At 34.6% G+C, this 22,598-nt stretch overlaps 1 protein-coding gene across 3 annotated transcripts in view; it reads right to left on the reverse strand.

Moving 5' to 3' along the window:
* Positions 1–22,598, reverse strand: part of LOC145668402 (cytochrome c oxidase associated subunit FA4L3-like) — a 326,595-nt gene that overhangs the window by 234,309 nt on the left and 69,688 nt on the right. Inside the window, exon 1 of one of the 3 annotated variants that reach the window (XM_081736200.1) lies at positions 9,042–9,274. The exons of the other annotated variants lie outside the window; for them this stretch is intronic. The gene's annotated coding sequence lies outside the window, so the exon portion shown is untranslated. Of the gene's footprint in view, positions 1–9,041; positions 9,275–22,598 lie in introns of those variants that run through there. 3 annotated transcript variants of the gene reach the window in all.

A 22,598-nucleotide genomic window follows, 5' to 3' on the forward strand; every position in this document is an offset into this window, starting at 1 on the left:
CCTTTCCTCCCTCAGGAAGATGTCTTTTTGCATTTGGCTTATCTTACTTTATAGGAAAGAAAGATGTTGCAGTGAAGAATTTAATTGCACCCTAATTTTCGAAAACTATTAGCAAGAAAATCCACTCAATTAACGATTGAGGCAAAACCTGCATTCTTGGAGCAAAACTAATCTAAGACAGGAGAGACACATCGATCTCATAGGAAACACTGGCAGAATGACTGGATTTACGATTGGAAAACTTTCGGAAAATGCTTTTAGGCAGGTAAAGAAAATAATGAGGTAAGCACATATAAGTGAATCTTTAAAAAGTACACGATAATACTATAACAATTTTAATAAGTTTGGATTGAATTAAAATTTTGTTTTTGTGACGCTAAAATTGTGAATTTTCTAAACTATAGATTTAATTAGTTATAGCAATAGACCGTTATACTGAGCTTCTACAACCAACTCCCTCTCTTTGTCGTTGTGGTGCAACGTTGAGATGGCTCTCCATTTATGATTCTAAGCATATCAAGAGCTATATCTCTATCTACTGGCGATACTGTATACATATATAAACCTCATGTTCTTTATAGTCTTGAAATCCTATTACAATAATCGACTTCATCACAATGGGATGTAAACCCCTGAAAACCCATTAATAGTAAAACACGCATTGTTCAGTTAATGTGACTAGGTTTTAAAAATCGGTTATTTTTTGCTCGATTCCTCTCCCTTTTTCATGTATTACCACAAAAGAAGAGGAAGAATAGGATGTAATGGTACCGCAGCGGAAACGGTGTCTATGGAAATGAGGTGTTTATCACAGAAATGTTTCTCGCGTACCCGAGCTTCCTGCGCTTGCAGAATATTCCTTGGTCTTCTGATAGCAGCGGGTGCTAACACCACTATTTATGGCTGTTCCACGTCTGCTTTGTGTGTGCAGAACAAATACAGAACATTTTTAGTGTGTGCTGTACAGAGAAGAGAAGATGGAACAACATTCAAACTATGGAAAACATAATTTATCCAGAGTATTGTATGCAAGCATTTTATATATATTGCGTATAATGCGAATATATAAGGTTTACAAAAAGTTAGCAAGTGTATTATATTTCTTTTCTTTGGTTGAAGTTTTTCAGCCTTTAAGTTGCTCATGCTACGAGGGCACTTATGCTTTTCCCTCACTACAGAAGACAGATTAATAAGTTGTATTTTGAAAGTCAAAATAAAGACAATAAATGAAGAGAACATAACGATGGAAAGTAAATATTCAAGCTGTCTCCTTTGATCCTTAATTATTAAGAATTTCCTTAAATTCTCTCTTTATTGAATATCGAGACATTGATTTTATTGCGTCTGACAAGCTTACGAATCATTGGCAAGAATTTGAAAATGAAATGAAACATATAGTTTTACATCCTATGGTCATATCTTTCAGGTTAAATGAAACCGATGATTAATGATGATGAGTTATTATAGAATAATTTGTAGAATAAGAGTGTGAGAGGAAACGGGAGAATCTCGAGAAAACCTATGGCACAATATATTGTCCACTACGAACTCACACGGCTTGAGATTCAACAAGAAACCTCTTGTGCCAGCACTCTACCACTGAACTACGATGCTCTCATTGAACAAAATTTGTAATATGTTCTTCAGAAAAAAAAATGTAACAAAGAATTAAAAAAACATTGTCATCGGAACTGGTAGTCAGTATCTATAGAATAACTGTTTCGATGATACACCAATCTGCAACCAAAATCTCTTACTAGACATATGACCTAAATATGCTTCTTACTTATAACGATTAAAATTACACCAAAATACTGATCCATTTGATTGATTATGCATGACAAATTTCACTGAAATGCAATTTTTGCATGCGGTATTTCTTCGGTTTTATATTGATTAGACGTATTCTTGAGATCAAAAGTGAAAGGTTGATGTATATTGTTGTGTCAAATATTTGATGTGTTTTATGTTCTAATGTAACTTTTTTAAAATTTAATTTTAATGTTTGAGTTTCATGATACGTATCACAATTCCATACTTTAGGCATCCTTATAGCATGTGTTCACGGGAAGTGTTTTCGACTTCTCACAGGTCCCATACTTGTCCGGGGACATTCAGGCTTGCAGTTGGAAACTTTAAAAGATAATGGGAATATCCACAGAATTTCTTTTGGATTGCAATGAGATGTCCCTATCAGGGACAATGTTTGGATGTTCTAAAGTCTTCTGTTATTATCCCAGAAATGGTCTTCAGGAATCATGTAGGACAAAAGCGGACATCCCGATATACCGGGTCTGACGTCTTTTGAAGTCCAAGGGACCTGTCTCTAGTATGTGAAAATGACCTATTGCTTGATTCCTTTTAATTAGACATTTCTGATTATACGTCGAGGTTAAGGGAAGGTGTTAGGGAGATGGATGATAAAGGTTCAACGCATCAAAATGAGTTCAGATCTCTCAAATGTTATTCAGGAATCATGTATGGCAAAAGCGATGATCCCGTTATACCGGGCCTGACGTCTTTTGGACGTCCAAGGGACGTGTTTAAAATCTCTAGTTAAACGTCTCGCGATTATACACTGAGGCTAAGGGAATCTTATTAAGAGATGAATGATAATGGTTCAAGTAGGAGAGACTCAAAGTAGGAAGTAGGAGAACCGAAAGATAACCCATGCTTGTCCACCACGAAGTCCGGTTAGCGGAAGCGGGGATCGAATCAAGAATCCCACGCACCAAAAGTGAGCTCTCTACCACTGAACCACCGCGGCCAAAACTTACTACTTAGTAGGCGATTTGAACTACTACTAAGTTTTGATTCGAGACAAAGTGTTTGTATCAGGAATTGAAGAACCAATAAAGACGGTTTCGAAAAAAAAAAAAAAAAAACGCAAGCGAAACCTCGTAAGACTTTAATTTAACACTTGATATTCCATTCTGTTATAATTTCAACGCAAGAATCTATCACCGGAAACACTCAATCCTACGAGAAGACTAGGCAATACCAAGGATACATAATACGGTTGATGATAGAATTTACGACCAATTAATTACTTGATTACAAAGGAAATCATTAGCTGATGTGCTTTCAGGAAACAACAATTGCTTGGTACACTAATGCCATATCAAAACTTTTTTTTTTGAATTATAGAGATTCGAATATTCTATTCCGAGGGACATTTCATTATGATGCCATGCACCTTGAGATGAATTGTTCAACAATAAACACCTTCCAAACTTTTAATATTTTACTAAACTTAATTTTGTGTGAGACAAATTATAAGATCATTTTTGTTTGTTTCTTAAAGTTTAGCACCCAAGGCTATATGAGATGTGGATATATAGTTTGAGATGTAATCAAAACTACCGTAATCCATTCAATATGCTCTCCCATTGGGAATCTTATTCGTAATTCTGTGCTCTAAAGGCGCGCGTTTTAGTATCTACACTAGTGAAGAGAGGTTTATTCTTCGCAAACTAGCAAAATTATAATTTGTTTAAATTTGCTGAATTATGCGATCCATGACCACTTCAGATTTACTAAGTGATAATATACACTAATGTAGTAATTAATTCCAGCCTTTTTATTAAAAAAAAACTGTAAAGGAGATGATAATATTGGTACATCACCTTTGTGCCATCACAGGTAATCGAATTTTCGACCATGTGCATCAAAGACAAGCACGCTAAACATTTGCATCCGCATGAAAAACGTTATCACGCAATTTATACAATACAATGAAAAAGTTTTATCCGTCTCAGGTTCGAAAGTTCTCTATTTACGACAAATAAATAAATAAATAAACTTAGCAACACATTTTATACGTTTTATTTTTTACGGTATCTGTTTTATAGTAAAAATTTATTATGAATATCTAAAATTGCCAGACGACAGCGAAAATAACTATTATGCATGGGCAAATAGAAGTTGAGAATGTTTCCTGGCTGGCATAGTATATTTTTACTGAAATATGCAACTCTTTTTCTTTGGAGTTATGTGGGCTACATAACAGTCAGGCTCTTGAAGAGACATTTTCTGAGATCCAATTCCACGTCTGAACCAGAGAGAGAAAATTTGCTTCTTTCCCAAGTAGAAAGTTTTTATGATACCTCGGTAAACTAAAAAGAACAAGTGCTATTCATAAAGTTTCACTTGAGAAGTCCATGAGAAAGAGACCCTTTGGTGGGCTGAAAAGGGCACAGTGGAGGATAATAGAAGCAAGACTTTAGAGAGTGGGTAATAAATCTCGATTAAGATTCAATCGGCTAAGGGTAGAATCCAGTTGTCTGCTTCTGCTTCTGCGAAGACGAAAATTTGAGTTTTTTTTTTTTATTATTATTGAGATAGTTGACTATATTTCTTGCATTTTTTACGAATCTATGTTCAAGGCACGAGCTAGTTTTTCATATTAATTTTGTATTCTTTATTGTATTTATTTTATTTATTTATATATTTATTTATTTTTTACAAATAACACCAGTCGTTCCTATAATATAGGTATATAGACCGTTTAGCTACTGGAGTATGAAATTAAACGCGGAACATTTTCATTGCCATTACTAAGATATTATTATTATTATTATTATTTAGTTCAACATCCCACGATTATACTCTGTAACTAAGAGAGACGGAATAATAATAATAATGAACAAGGTGGCAGAATGAAGAAAGTTGGTAGAAACGAGAGGACCCTGAGAAATCCCACACACAAGGGTCACTTCACGGGAACTGTGATCGAACCAGCAACCTCACGCACTAGAGCCACTGTGGCTTCCCGAAGACAGTTTTAGTTATATTCATTTAAGGTAGGTTTATCTATATACAGATGAGAATTCTTTTTATTCCAGATATAAAAGACCAAGATAAGCATCATTTATCATCCAGAGAGAAACATAAAAAAAAAAAGGCATGATTTGGTGACAGAAGTGAGACTGGCGACAAAGCATTTTTTTTAAAGAGAAAATTTTTACGTTGAAAAGCTTTTTTAGTTTCCCTGAAGACAAGAAATTACTTTTCTCCCTTCTTCTTCTTCTTCTTCTTCTTCTTCTTCTCTCTCTCTCTCTCTCTTTCTACTTTTTTGTTTGTTTCAAGCTCTGTTCTTCATTCTTAATAATATGTTACAAAAAAATTCAGGAACGTCATTCAAGACTCTCAATTTGTAGGGAAAACTGTCTTAGGTTCTTTACTACGAAATTGTCAAATGAAAATTCCTGTGACCTGGACTTGTTCCAAATGGTGTGTGTCTGTATATATATATACACATATCCCTCTTTTCCTTTTTCCTTTCAACTACAAGGAAAGCGCTTGTGGTTTTCCTAAATTCTGTCTTTTTCTTCCTTCCCAAGGAAGAAGACCTTACAATCCACAAATACACAGAAAATACGACGAAGGAAAAGAAGCTGGAGCAACGCTCACTTGGCAATCACAACGGACAAGTTCGGACAAGTCCTTCCAGAAGAAAAGTTCATTTTGGATGTGAAAACTTGTCTCTTTCTCTCGATCCTTTCTCACCCTATTCGATCTACATTTCCTTTCTCGCCATACTTTTCTTCTTCTTTTTCTTCTCCTTATTTACTACGTTTGTAATAGGGGAAATTCGATAGAGAAAACGATGAGTTTCACCACACCGTTACTCTAAATTTATTCCGTAAATTGATAAAACGTACTGGTTGTCGCACGGTATAGGCGTAATAGAATTTGCCGATGTAAACAACATTCACCTAGGTATTTATGCAGTTTTTATCGTGGGTTTTTTTTTTTTGCCACTGTATTTGTAAGTTTTGTACTGGACATTCAGTAACAACCATTAGACTATTTATTTTCTTAATAAAATTTAAATACTTTTTTCGAATTCTCAGTAAACCGTAGAAGAGAAAATGAGAAAAGAAATTCAATCTATGGTTTTAGGTCCCATTATTATGCCCGTTTAGGCTAAGGGAGACGAATGGCTAACAATTGAGTTTCGATTCGCAGTGTAAAACTACGATAGACTTCCAAACTATGCGAATTCAATACACAAACTTGAATTAGTAATTATATTATTAACTACTGGTTGCAATAGAGGAATAAGATCAAGATAGAACCTCTTCCTTGGATGCTGAATCCATATATAAAAAAAGCCATTACTCGCTATCCCTTACTATTTTGGCTCTATAGAGCTTAACATTGAAACCGGAACTACTAATTAATGTGTAGCACTTGTTGTTGCAATAAAGGGATAAAATCAGAAGTGTACTATATTCTTGTGACACTGAATCCATATCAAAAATTTGCTTGCTGCGCTATCTATTTTCATTTTATCTATTATCTAATCAGTATTATAACCGAAACATTGCCGATTTTCAACATTTCCGGTTTGAACAGATAGATAAATGTCAAGACAAAACTCATTCTTCGAACACTGAATTTATATATATATAAAATAAAGAAAACGCTTTTCGAAATTTCCTACCGTTTCCGTTCTATAGAAATAAGTATTGAAACAGTAAGCACTAGTAAATTTCAACCACATCGTTTGAAAGGATTTGATACATCACAGAATTTGATAGGGCCTTGTGTTCCGTGGTGGTGGTGTTCGGTTGTCTTGTGACACGGAAACGATTATTAAAAAAAAATCCTTGTCGCTATTTGTTACCGTTTCCGTTCTATGGCCATCAATGTTGAAGCCGGAAACGATTGATTTCAATTTTTGGTTTGAAAAAATGAAATGAAATCTTTGAGTTTTACGTCCCACGGTTATGCCGGCTAGGCTAAAGGAGACGGTAATGATGAGAAATGAATGAAATGGTGGAATGAAGAAAGTGGGAGGAAACGGGAGAACCTCGAGGAAACACACGCACACGGTGTTTGTCCACCACAAAGTTCACTTGGCGGAAGCAGGGTTTGAACCCGGGACCCCATGCACCAGATGTGAGCGCTCTACCACTGAGCCACCGCGGCACCACACTTTCAGTTTGAATAGAGGGTTAAGAAAAGGAGATAGAACCTATTCGTAGGGCACTGAATCGATTGCAAAAAAAATCTGCTTCTCGATATCTTTTACCGTTTTTTTTTGTTTGTATAAATTAGTATCGAAACCGGAAGTAATAGTAAATTTTAACCACTGAATAGAGGGTTAACGAACAATATGGAACCTTTTCTTGTGATGCAGAATCGATCGAAAAAATGCTCCTCGTATCTCTTACTATTTTTGCTCTGATATCTATCGATGGAAAGACTTTGCCATTTTATAAGACTTCCGACACTATGTATATAACATAGTTTGAAAGTCTAATAAAAATTACTGATTATGAAATGACTTAATGGATGAGAATGTGAAAGGAAGCGGGAGAACTCCGAGAAAAGTCATGGAAATGATGTTATCCACAACTTATATTGTCTGAGATTGAACTACATCTCGCACAAGAAGTGAGCGAATTGTAAAGGTGACTAAAAAAATAAGGACGAATTTTCCACCCTGGACCTAAGTCTTTGTTACTGCATCGCAAAATGGAGAATATCTTGCAGAACGGGACTCTTCAGATTAAAAACTCATACTCGTTATCAGACATCATGTGGTTGGGAGATGAATATGAACTTCCTTTCGTTTTGATGAATATGCGAAAATAAAATAGGATCATTTCTTCATGAGAAACGAGGGATGTTAAGTGAGAAGGACATTCCGATAGGAAATTTGTTAAATCCTATCTGCAAAAGGACCAGAATCCTATCTGGAATTCTTGTGAGATAAAGGGGAAATATTGGAAATCTTCCTAGAAAGACCGGCAGCAGATTCCATATAAAGAATTCGTTGGCGAATTAGGAACGTTAAGCGTTCAATTTTGTTCTCTAGATATAATTTGTAATCCAATATCTTCTTGTATGTGATATAATATTTTTCAGAAAAGATTATATTTTTCTGATTAGCATATTTGTTCCAAAATAAACATCGGACAGCTTTTTCAAGTAAATGAGCATACCTTTAAATAACTTGTATTAACTAGTTTAGTAATATGGAAATTTCATCAGCCCAGATCCTTAACGGATGTTTTTTTGTAGGGTCGACAAGCTGTTTTTCGTATAATATTGTATATGTATAAATCTGTTCTTGATCCGTGCTCTATAAAATATCAATCTAGACAGATTTGTTTTTAACCACCTCCATTTTTTTTAAAAAAAATCGTCCAATCATCTTAACCTATCCGAAGGTCCCTTTCCTGAAGTGTTCCCAACTGAAACGTTATGCATTATCAATTTTTTCAGGAGCGCACGGTAGCTTAGTGGTACCGTGTTTCCTCTGGTGAAAGAGTCTGTTCGATTCCAGCCCATATGAGATTGTGGTAGACAATATCGTGTTCGTGTTTTTTTTTTTCTCTCGATGTTCTCCTGTTTGTGCCCCAGTTTCATTCCATCAGTTTTTCCAATAACCATCCACTTCCTTAATTATCCACACTCTTTATCCTAAAGAGCATAATTATGGGACGTAAAACCAGTGGCGTAGGGAAGGGAGGCCCAGAGGGACCGGGCCCCCCAAAGAGGTCCAACAATGTACTTTGGTACTTTGACGTTTGTAATTTTTATATATTTTTACATTTATATATATATATATATATATATATATATATATATATATATATATATATATATATATATATATATATATATATATATTTGTTTGTAATGTTTCTATATGTACCTATAACAGCACTTGCCCCCCCCAAACACACATCCTGGCTACGCTACTGCGTAAAACTACAAATTTCTTTTCATACACTTTTTCATGCAAATACACGTCTCATTTATCATATCTGTCTCTAACAAGATATTATTAGATATGCTAGATATCCTGGGAATTTGATATAAGATATCTCGTTTGATGTTTGGTTACAACTTTGTAGATTTAACGCTATTAGAACTCTCCCACTCTTCATCAAAAATGCATAACATTAACTATCATTAATGGAAAAAATAATACTTTATTATATCATTAAATTTAAATTTATGTTTATACGTTAAATATGAATTAGTTTACTTTATGCTTAATATTTATTGAAATTATTTTTTACCTGCATCACGAATCTGCATCTCGCCGATTGAAAGCAGCTGTTCAATGTAGAGTCATATGGATCCACCGCAAGTAATCAGATAAATAAATAGTTAAATAAAAGTCCGAGATAATTTTGAGTAGAGTATCTCGCGTCAACTAGGCGATTTGGACACTATAATTTTTTAAAATGTCGAAAGAATCACATGTTGTTGTATATAGGCACTGAATAACTATAGAAATACGTTAAATTAATGAAGGAATTGTTGTCAGTTGTTTGTTACATTAGAATTTTGTTAATGCGAAACAAACGTAACAATGTTTAATTTGTATTTTTTTTTAAAAAAAGAAATCTTAGAAATTCGGGGATATAATAAATAATAAAGCATTAATTTTAGGTGTTGTTTGCGTTAGTATGTTTTATCAATATAACATTAAAAATAATCAATAAAGAAGTACTATAAATCATGGTGTAAAAACAAATTACGAGTTTCAATGTAGGTACTTTAGTACGAATGTAACACCCGTGATATATAGGAAATTTGGAGGATATCGGCATTATGATATCAGAGAATTGTTGTTGAGTTCAGGGGGGCTGTATGAGACGTGGACCTACTGATTAACGTGGAATCCGAAGCACTTGAGCTCCCGCCGGGAATCGAACCCACCGTTTGTAATGATGGTTCATCATACCATAACTTCTAACACATTCGTTTTATGGGATTAACTATAGAAGTTACTAATAACTCAAATAATATTGTCACAAAAAGTACTAGTGTCTGGAATTCACTAAACGTAATACATTACAACCCTTAGTTAGGACTACCATATTTCTAGACATAAAAACTGATTCACCTTATGAAAATTTAATGTATTTGTAGTGCTGAAATACCAGAATTACTTAAGAGGGCACGGTGCTTCAGTGGTAGAGCGTTCACCTCTGGTGTATGGGGTCCTTAGTTCGGTCCTAGATCGTGCCAAGTGAACAAGTCTGTGGCAATATTATTTTCGGCGGACAAACACAGAGTGCGTAGGGTTTCTCGAAGTTCTTCCGTTTCCTCCCACTTTCTTCATTCCACCATTTTATTCATTTCTCATCATCACCGTCCGCTTTATCCTAGTCGGCATAACTGTGGAATGTAAAACGTAAAGATTTCATTTCAGCATTACTGCCGCGGTCAACTGCCGAGGTCAACACTCACCAAGAAGCGAGTGACGGAGAGTAGATCATTATTATTATTATTATTATTATTATTATTATTATTATTATTATTATTATTATTATTATTATTATTATTATTATTATTATTATTATTATGAGTTGAGCATCGATAACTAATAAAGGCGGGACTTTATTTAAATATCGCAGAATGATATTAACTTCTATTTTGGAGGGAAATCGGGGCATTTGGAGTACTGAACAATTTCTGTTGGGACAGATGTTGTAAAGATAGAACTGTCTCGGCTAAATCAGGACGTCTGGAAGCTATAAGCATGCCTTCTGCTTATAGCTTCCAGACGTCCTGATTTAGCCGAGACAGTTCTAGCTTTACATCATCATTCCCAACAGAAATTGTATCGTCTTTCCATGTCTCTTTTCATTACTTAAACTGGTTCCTTCTTTTAAAGAGCAATATAGAATTATTTTTTATTCAGAGTATGTTTCAGAATTAATTGATTGAGTGTTTAGGATGGACGTGTAAGATTAGGCGCGTAAGATAGTCGTTAGAAACGAAAATTCGTAGAGGTTTTTCGATATACAAGGGTATACTTAACTTACAGTACTGAAACAAAATATTATAAAGAAGAATCGTCTTGGAAAGCAGTATCTTCTGCACCAACAGTGGCGGGTCTGACGGAAGTCTCATTAATAAAAAAAAAATAAATTTTGTTGCTACAAATCAAGGAAAGAGACCAGGCCCGGATTAAGGGGGCATAGGGGGCTATAGCTCCGGGCCTCCAGGTGGATAGGGGCCCCCACTCTGATCAAAATCTGAACTGGCTATCTAAAAAAGAATCATGAAGATATAATCATCAACATAAAATAAAATATGACCAAAGATATGAAACATATTCCCTTAAGTTTCCTACTGGACTACTTTCACAGAAATGTATTAGGCGAAGTCAGTAGGTCCCACATATTTTTTCTAACCCCGGGCTTATAGATGGGTTAATCCAGCCCTGGAAGAGACATTACCTGATGTATTAATTCATGTACACACCTTTCTGAAACTTTCTTCCCTCAGCTTATAGCAATAACATTTAAATGTTTACCGAGATAACTTCTCTCAGAGACCGACACTGAACATCAATCAACCTTGTAGTATTAAAAATCAAAGTTGAATCAATGACAATTTCTCAATACCCGATAAAGATTTTTATTTATAATCTTCTACGATTATTGACAATCAGTTTACTGTCTCATATTAATTTCAGTATTGCATTTGTTTGTATATTGAATAGAAATTTGCTTGCATTTTTGGAATAGGAATATACACTCTCTGAATAGGCATATCAACACAAATTAAATCCAAACTGGTTGTTACTGTACCAATAAATATTTAAGAACACATCCAGTATTAGAATAGTAATGTTTAGAAGGATTGACAGGATGGAAGCCACGTTTTCTTTAATGACAATACTACTACTACCACTACTACTACTACTACTACTACTACTACTACTACTACTACTACTACTACTACTACTACTACTACTACTACTACTACTACTACTACTAATAATAATAATAATAATAATATTAATAATAATAATAATAATAATAATAATAATAATAATAATAATAATAATAATAATAATAATAATAATAAACATTTTCTCCCCGTACTGGAGTAAATACTCGATACTGAAAGTAGCTACCCTTAAAAGTTAAGCTTTGTCTCATAAGAACGAAGTTACCGAGCTTTTTTTTGGGGGGGGGTATAATTCTGAAACATAAGACCTTTATAACTTGAAATAGACATGAAACATTATAGACTAAAGTCTGAAGAAAAACAAGTTGAAATTTTTAAAGCGTATTATGAAGTTAACGCCCTTTTATAGTGAATCACAATCTTACTAGGAAATTCTTCTTCTGAATTTTAAAGAACTTTGTGACTCTTTGAGATGTAAATCATAAACCTTACTGCTGCTGGAATGTTATCGAAGTTATATATGGGTCAAGTCCAATGTTGGTAATTTCACATTTAAGATCTCTACTTGAAGCTAGTTTCAGTACTAAAAAGATTCATGTCCATATATCATTAATATCTTTTATAATGTAAGAAACACTGTTCACTTTTCTATGTACTTAAAAGGAGCTTACAAACTTTATGACTCTTTTTCTTACAATTTAGGTAATTGGCCTTGAATTCCTTGTGGTTCGTACGTCCCATATCCTCTGTCAATGACATTATTAGCCTTAAAATGTCGAGTTCATTATTGGAGTACATAATATCGGTGCACCACTGAATAATAAATATAGCATTGTAAAGTTTCATTTAACATGTAAATTTGAAATATGTACTAACCTGAGGCAATGACATTTAAAAAAAAATACATCTTTATGTTGGTTTGGCAACACTGTAAGTCTTGCGATATCAGAGAGTATGCCAAGCAATGACCTTTTGCTGATATTCGTATGGTAAAAAATTTCAGTGTTTTCTGTCCATTAGTTTAGAAGTTACAAGAGCGTACCAATATAAATGGTCCACCCTGTATATGTAAGATGATGTATTATTTTGGTTTCCTTGCTTTTTTCTTTCTTTTGTACATTCGATTTTGGAGGTCTATATTAATATGCTCTTGTTAATCCACATTTCTATACATACCCCTGGATATACTCATATACACATAACAATATGAATACGAGAATATTTATGTATACAATATTAGGGAGAAAATACACCGATAACAGGTTTATACGAAGTTGGAGATATATACAACCCTGTATTAACATATGTAGTACTACCATAGAACAGAATATTTTACAGTTCAAAGGTATTTCTTTTTCGCATGTTGAATCTCAGCTCTTCGTAATTTGTTTACATTTCACATCCCATCATATCACATCTTGTGTGATGTGATATCAGATTTGAGTAACACATAATAGAAGGAATATCTTCTGTTGTAGAGAGGGGGAGGGGAACAAGAGCACGAAGAGGGAATGCCTTTGAACTGTAAAAATTACGCTATTCCATAAATCATTCTTTCCCCCTATATAATAGCCAATAAAAAGGTAAACTAGAAATAAAACGTGAACACAACCTAGCAATGTTTAACAAGTGGTAAAAATTTGGAAATAAAGACATGGGGGAGATAGTCATTCTATGATTGAAGAAAGAGTGATAAATGTTAGTTGAACGTGTGGAAGACCATAAACTGGACGAGATTAGAATGGACTGTTTTGTAAAAAAAATATTTAAAAGATCAGACTTAACGTTAGATAGATTCGAAATGTTTATCAAACATGTTATTTTTCAAATACAATATCAGTGAAATAATTTACACTGCATTTCTTTGAAAGCCGGCACAAGTTTGCTAACATTCGTAAAGTTATAGCTCATTTTTGCGAAGTTTCTAGAAATAGTACTTGATTACCTTTATTAAAACCGATTTTTGGTATTTAAAATAGTAAATTTAATACAGCATTCACGGAAACTGCGGTAGCACTCAGAAACCAGTAAGTTTTTTTTTCATTCTGTTGGCAATATATTGTTTTCAAATATTGTCAGTATCTAAAATGGAAACCTCTGAATTAAAATACTTAACATATGAACTTGATCAATGACGGACAATTTGAACTCCGACATTATACTAGAAACCTCTGGAGAGGTGGTTTTATTACCTCTTGAGAGGAAAAAATGAAGATAGTTAGCCGCATTGGAACGTCTCATATTCTACTTAGTTACTCAACCATTATTTCATGTTGACGATTACCAGTTTTAACAGAAAGAACTTATCCCGGAAATTTTTGTATTAATCTCATTAATACCCTCTTAAACCTTCAGGAGCTACCTGGCGACGGAGATCTAGGTTCGATCCTCAGTGGAAGCACATGTGTTAGAATCCCACTTTAAGCTGTAGGTCCTGAAAGAGATGCTCAGCTCAACCATAAACCAATCCAGGAACTACCAAAAAATCTCTTCTACAAGGAGAACCATAAACAAGAAGAGGAGCCAAAACAAGTAAGAATGTTAAAAATTTTTTTTTTTTGTTAACTGCGAAGATTGAAGTGTGCTTGACATAATTATGTATAGACATATAAAACCAAAAAAAAAAAAAAATGTATAGATTTATGTTTAATGCGCACTAATCTGCATAACTTTGATAGTTTTTTTTTTAAATTGAAGTATTCGAGTGTTGTGTTTCATGTTTCACAACTAGGCCTATTGCTTGAGATTGAAATTAATCAAAAATATAAGGGTGAATTCCCTTCCCTCAACTTAAATATCGTATTCTACTATTACGTTTTTAAAAGTCATTAATGCAATCCAAATTTGACGAAATGTTGCATGTGTTTTCTGTGAAGCTAAGCTACCGTATTGCTTGGGGGTTGAGATTTAAACATAAGAGAGAATTCACCACCACCATCCTTTACTTCAAATAAATCATCTCTTTCTACTATGCACGGTACCACTTTTGTTTTAATTTGCAGACCTGACTCCTCCAGTTTTAATGGACAATCGCTGTTCCTGGAATTCCCAGTCTTCTTTCGAGAGTAGTAGGATTCAAATTGCACGTGTCGCACACACACACACATGTATGCAGGTACGCACATTTGCTTCACAACGAGAATATGAAGTCAGATGGAGAAAATGAATAGTATATATTCACTCGCAGGGGGGTGAAACTACTACTTTTTTTTCTCTGTCTTTCTTTCTTGTACGGAATCAATAGGAAGGAACCGGGAACAGTGGCTTTCATCATGCGAGTCAGCCAGTCAGCAGAAGCATGTAGTGTAGAGTCGAAATGAGAGAAAGAGGGAAAATTCTATCTCTTCGCTGACTTCAGCTTTTTCTCTCTTTCTCTTCCTCTAGAACTAGGATGTGGCCGTAGAGAGAGCTGCCTGCCTGGATAGAGACAGGGGAGAAATAGGGGAGACTAGCGTTGGGTTTGAGGACACACCCAGGACCCTCCACACAGATCGATACGCTCTCAACCTGAGGTAGAGCTTTTCCGGGTGGAAAGAGGGAGGCAGGGAGGATGATCCATGCAGGGAGGTTGGTTGGACTTGTTCGGAAATGCTCTTGCTTGAGTTGGACACGCAGTCAGCTGAATTTTAGGAAGACTACTCAACTCTCCCCACCCAACAAAGTTAAAAAAAAAATGTTCACATTCTGTGTGACATTTTAAGACACATCTCTCTCTCTCTCGTTCAGATATTATCTTCATTGTCTGTTAGTTTGACCTTTTCTATGTGTATTACCCTTCTAACTACAAATGTACGTTCATTTGGGATAGAAACATAATTAGGAAAGCACTTGCTCGTCCAGAGTAGTTTATCTTTATTCTACACTAAAATACTAAAAAGGGAATAGGGAAACAGAATGCATTCTATTTGGGATCGTTCATGGAATATTCAAGTTGGTCGTGAAAGTACTTGATGCAGCATTTCAAAATTTGGTGAGATAAGAAATCAATTGTCGATCTCGGTTGGTGCAAAACCAGCTTTACTGGTGTTTGCATTGACATAAAGATTAAGAAGAATATTTAACTGAAAAAAAAATGCTATCCTATTTCGTGATAAGAGACCAAAATTATCATTATCGTTATCGTTATTTGAACGAACGTTGTAATTCAGCTATGAGTGCAACACAAGTTATGCTGTATAATGTTTGTCGTAAACGTTGATAACGCTTTATTTGTATGCACGTGTTTTGCCATTCTCTTTTTTATATCCTACATTTTAATGGGTTAGGACTAAAATAGAAGAAGTGACAGAGGAAAGAAAAGTTAGGAAGGATTGTTGATTTTTTTTATCAACATTATTCTATCAAGATCGATTTGGTTAATTGGATTTGAATTTAGTGTCCCGTTCAGTAGCAAGGCTGTATGAGAAGTGAATCTACAGTTTAACGTGAAGATTCGAACCACATCAGCTTTCGCCTAGAATCGAACTCGATCTTCCACGCCAAAGGCACGTATGTTATCCACGTACGTAGGTAGTCCCGAGGGAGCTCAAAATCGACGTGGAAGATATATGTAGGTAAAAAGAGTTTGCATAGTAAAAAAAAGGATTTCCTTAAGAGATACAGTACAAGGAGCAAGTCTATATGCTTTACGGATGATGCGGCTCTTATAGTGGATTTTAAAATTAACATTAAAAGGACGCTATCACAGAAGATTTAAGAAAAAGAAACTATGATTGAAAAAAGGAAGAAACGATATTTCTTATCTTACATCCCATAATTACGCCTTTTAAACTAAAGGAGATAAGGGATTAATGAAAGTTAATGACAATTAAAGAATTGGTGAGATGAGAGCGTGGAAGGAAATGGAAGAACCTAGAGAAAATTCATGAATACGATGTTATCCACACAAACCCGCGGGCCGATGGTTGAACCAGAGACTTCTTCCAGCAAAGGTGAGTGTCTTACCACTGAGCCACCATGCCCCGATCAGGAATAACGAGGAGAGAAAAATATGAAAGCAATGCTGATTGAGAAGAGATTCTGTGTGAAATATAGGAGTATGATGGTATCACAGTTTTTGGTACCTATGTACTATTTACTTCACAGTAAGATATATACAAAAAGCCGTCTATATTTGTATACTAGCCGAATATACCCCTCCTTCGCATGGGGGCTGTATTTGGAAGTCAACACCTGTGGGAGTATCACAATTCATTTCAGCTACCGCGAAAACTATTGATTCGACACTATGGGCTATTTTTACATGTCTCGGATCTTTTCCTCCCCCCCCCCCGCTAACCCCCGGCCAGCATACAATGGTAGGTGAATTTGCAAGTCATCGCTAATGAAAGTGTCACCATTGATCTCAGCGACCGCGAAAACTATGGATTTGACACTAATATGGTTCATTTTGGATTACTTTTACATGTCTCGGTATCGCCTTCCCCCCAGTGACCCCCGGCCACAGCTGAATAGGGTGAATTTGGAAGTTAATGCTTTCGAAGTTTCACCATTGATTTCAGCGACCGCGAAAACAATGAATTCGACACTAATATCGGTCATGTTCTACTACTTACATGTTCCGGCAAACGCCCCCCCACCCTGGTTCGAAATTTGAGAAAAACGCTTCGTCTTGGTCTGGAGTCTGTTCCAAGGTACCCGTGACCAAACTTTGGTAACTCTCAGCCCAGACTCCAGGCCGGTCCCGGTAAACGCCCCCCTCTAAGACCCCCTGGTTCGAAATTTGAATAAAACGCTTGGTCTTGATCTGGGGCCTGGATCAAGGTACCCGTGACCAAATTTTGGTAACTCTCGGTCCACTCGTCTGGTCTCCCAGGCCGCACACAGACAGACAGACAAACACACAAACTCTTTATTTTATTTATATTATATTAGATTAGATTATATACAAATACAGATGAGATACAAGGCGAAGAAAAGTAGTGAATAAAAAAAGTGAATAGTGAAAAAATAATACAAAAAGAAGACCCTAAAGGAAAATAGCGATAGAGCACAAATATTATTAGTGAAGATTGAAAACTTAAATGAGGAACGAAAGCATATACAAGAAGTAGCCTTTAGGAAGAACAAAATTGAGTCTTCTCTATTGAGGAAAGTAGAAGTCATTTCCTGATAGGACTGTGAACAATTAAAAAAGAAAGACTTATTACCATGAATCTAAAGAAATAATTTCACCATACTTTCCGGAATCGAGAACTGCTGCTATAGACCTCAAGACAGTATAGGTTGCTTCTGAATTGCCTGGTATGATTTACTTAAGATCTCATTAAATATGTACACTCTAAATAGAATTCTGAATCTCTATTCTTTTCTGAATAAATTATCTATGAGAAGTGCATTAAAACGTAAAGTGTGTCTAAGCAGAAATTATAAACACATTATTAGCACCCACGTTTAAACCAACATCAATGGTACCCGCACATATAAAAGAACTCATGAGGTAGCAGAACACATATTGTTGAGTACGTTGCCCTAGGTCATATAAAACAACAAAAACATATAAAACACACACATATACACATGTAAAAAATAATTGAAAAATTCTCTCCAACAACGCGATTTTCAGAGAGAAGCATACCATTAATATTTCAAATCATAGTCCATGTTAAACTACTACGTCTACAACTGTCAAAACACCAACAATAAATAAAAACTCTCATTTCCCTTGGTATACCTACTGAACCATCTATTTATTAAAACACGGCTACTATCGCATATTTGTGCAGTCGACAAATTCTAAATTGAGTCAACTGAACGCTTGAACGTTCAGTTGAACAGTTTTAAAAAGTTAGGACAATTGTACATTGTAACCAGGAAAATCATGTGCAAAATTAAAATCTCGTAGGTAATAATCTACGACTGAGATGTGATTATAGTCTTTCGAGGAATTTATTGAGGTGGGATGAAACTTATGTTTTACGGGAATTAATATATTTTACTTATGATAATAATAATAATAATAATAATAATAATAATAATAATAATAATAATAATAATAATAATAATATACTTATATCACAGATGCATTCTTTGACGTCCAAGAGACATCATGTCGGGAGTATCGAGAAACTCACAGGAGTCCATTTTTGCCAGTGAATTTCCAAGGACATACTGTGGAAGTCTAAATATCCACCTATGTCTCGGAAACCTGACTTTCTAAGGGACATTTTTGGGCTTTTTGTCGGATGATCACAGGACAACTTTTCAACATCCAAAATTCTGTCCGGACACAGGCATATTCTGTTGACATCCAAGGAAAATTCCGTGAATTTTAACATTATTCTTGAAAATACCACTGGGAACCTCAATGCTCCGGGACAAGTATTAGGCCTGTGGAGTGGACAGGGCATGTATTGTGCAGGTAATAATAATAATAATAATAATAATAATAATAATAATAATAATAATAATAATAATAATAATAATAATAATAATAATAATAATAATACAATTAATATTAATAATAATCATGTAGAAGATGAATAAAACAAATACTTAGACGTAGTAATGACAAATATGAAAGAAGTCAATGAAGGAGTAAAAAAATAGATTTATGTCAGGATATACACATCACTACTTTGAACAATACTTTTATGATACAAGAATAATAATAATTAAGTCGAAGTCTATTATTTGTCACAGCTATATTGTTTGGATATTAAAGTTGATGGTACTCACAAGGAGAAAACAGAATGTGAGAATTTTCGGAAAGGAAAGATTTGAGGAAAATATATTATATATATAGGGTAAGTTTGGGTGGATCCGGACAGTTCTGATGTTTCTTTCTTTTACTACTACCACGTTAAACGAAAATATCCAATACTTCGTCATATTATTTAATGATACGTTGGTATGCATATGCAACTGAAATAGTTTTCCTGGAATGGCATGTTAAAAACAAAAAATAATTTTCCGAAAGTTGACAAAATCTTTGATTTGCAAATTTGGAAGGGTGAATCCGGACAGTAGGTTGGCAATTTTGGACACTGAACTTTGAATTAAGATATACATATGATAGGTATATTTTAGCTTACCATCTTGCTACACTAACATTCTAACATGATAAGTACAGAATATAAATACAAATACATGATAAATACACACAAATTACTAACATAGCAATTTCCATACTAATTACTGTTGAAACTGTAAGCTAAATTTACAGTAGTGTAACTCCCACTATAGTGTTTAATCATTAAACGTAGTAATCACATTTGTTTTCATTAGAACTACATTGTACTAATATTTTTTGCTAGTAACAACTAAATTATTAGTAAAATGTATATGTGTGCACTGAGACTAGCATTTATTTATTTATTTGCTTTAATGACGTCTGCCAGTTTCGTGAAGCACTAGTGATAATTCAGACACATCGTCCACAGATAAAATACAGTTCCTAATCACCTCCCACACATCTTTCATGAAACCAGATCTAACACACAGTACAGGACACTCCGGAATCGTATTTGCCTGATGATGGTGCTTAATAATGCTACCCACAAATTCCACAGTTGCTTTCATCCATACCTTCGATTGTGTTTGAGGAAACAGTTTGAGAAAAACTGCAATTCGTGACACTTAATCTTTTAGCAACACCTGCCCCTTGGGATGTGGGTTTGGAAGAAGCAACAGCAGGGAAAGATAGGAACTGTTTAACTGAGGACTCTGAAGACGATTGAGACATGTCTGGGGATGAGTCTGATTACACAGAAGAGGAACTGTTTCCAAATGCTGACGGGTCATGTTCATTCCACAAAAGAAATTCACGTTTCCGCCGAACTTGTTGCGGATCAAATGGGAATATACCAGATGATGTAGCCATTCAATAGTGTAGGATTTTTGAGCACCTTATGAGTAGCAGTCTGTAATTCAGTTATGTTTTTAGATTCTAAGATAATTTTATAGCTTTTCTGGTGATTCCTCGGAGTCCATTTATGGCAAAAATGAATAGACATTAGATGTAAGCAATAGATTTCACGTAGGGCCTCAGTAGACCTCTATTTCACACTCATAAACGTGAAAAGCGAAAGGGGAGAGAGTGTTCTGAATCATGTTAGTTCATTAATTACATTGTTCGGATTCATCTTAACATAATAAACGTGTCCGAATTTACCCTTCTCTAAACGTCCGGGTTCGCCCGTTTTGAGCACTGTTAACTTGTGCACGCGTTGAACAGGCGCCCGCAAAGGAATATAATCCTTCCAATATGCAACGAGTAAAGTATGGTCTTCACTTTGTTATAATCTTACTTAACCACCTGCTGACAACCACTTCTGTTTAAAACCTAAACATATTCCACTAAAAAGTTACATCAGGTCAAAAAACGTGCATGAACTTTCCTGTTTCTTCTTCTTTCCCCCATCGTCGAAACTACGTATAACACTCTTTGCACTTCCTACTCAGCACTGAACTGTAGGAAGGTACAGTGCTTCAAATAGGCGTCGCAACAAGTCTCCACATTACACATGTGAAGAACAGTATTATCGTAAGCTTAGGATGGCCGAATTTAGCGACTGTCCGGAATCACCCAAACTTACTCTCTCTCTCTCTCTCTCTCTCTCTCTCTCTCTCTCTCTCTCTCTCTCTCTCTCTCTATATATATATATATATATATATATATATATATATATATATATATATATATATATATATATATATTAGGTGATGAAGAAACAGGTAAATATTTATTTATTAATTTGTATAGTTGCAGATACAATACGTTGGTCATTTGACACTGAGCAATATTACATCAGTAAAACCTACAATATGATCAACGTTTAGCGAAAAAAAATCAAAAAATGAGATTTATACCAATCTATAGAACTTATAGTGTTAAACAAACTTACATACATGAGCATAATAGGTCATGCGTAGATTTCGAGAAAATGGAGGAAGTCAGTTTCTTTTGTAAACCTAAAAAATGATGATATAGAACAATGCCACTTACTGAGGCGAAACTGGTCCTGATATGCCGAAAGCCATGTTACATGAATGTTTCAACTCATGGTCGTAAGTAGAGGATGTGTTCTGGAGGTCCGACCCTCCTTGAAATCCCAACTTGCCTGTAAGTTGAATTGTAATTTTAGTGATAATTCTAGTTTAATATAATTTATCCTCATTTTGAATTTGGATTCCCCTAAAAGCTTTGGATCCCTCCCGAAATAAAATTCTTCTCACGTACTTGCTTTAATTCATTGCATTTGACATAGGTATGATATCTTCAGACATTGTGTTTACACTTTTTTTGTTTCATTTATATAAGATCGCATTTTTCACGAAGCGCTTCGTATTTCGTCAGAGGAAATAATCAATCTCGTCTTCTTAACTAATCAATGGCATTATCATTTTCAAGGGGTGGACTAAAAAACAAAATAAAATGTGATATCATTGTATTTACTTTGGCTGTCACAACAAAGATAATTTCTAGAGATAACACTATCAGTGACAATTCTGAAGCTCTTTTTTTCTGTATGTCGATGTTTAAAAATAAGTTGATGCTGGCAATACTATGGATCTAAACTACACAATAATATGAAGTAAAAAAAAATGCGCTTGCCGTTTTTATGATCTGAATCAAATGTTAAAACAGAGATTTTTTCATAACGGTGTCGAAATATCTGCGCCATCTTATTATTTTTTTTAAGTAACCCATTGATTTATAGAGGACTTACTTTTCTGCTTTATTTGAAATAAATGGGAATTCATCTTCAGATTTTACTGAATTCTTCTTCAGATTTGCTTAAATGTTCGTAACTGTGAAAATTAAATGTTGTTATACATAATTTTAATATTTAATAGTCAAATTTAATTTAGGAAAATATTAAAATTTTCATTTTGAGAAAGCAAGAGTCATTGAGGTAGACTTGGAGAAGAAACATTGTGATAAACATTGTTGTTCCGTTATTTTATCAAAATATTGATTTAAA

Source organism: Thermobia domestica, chromosome 13 (genome assembly GCF_964235325.1).
Source record: "Thermobia domestica chromosome 13, izTheDome1.hap1.1, whole genome shotgun sequence".
Lineage (NCBI taxonomy): Eukaryota > Metazoa > Arthropoda > Insecta > Zygentoma > Lepismatidae > Thermobia > Thermobia domestica.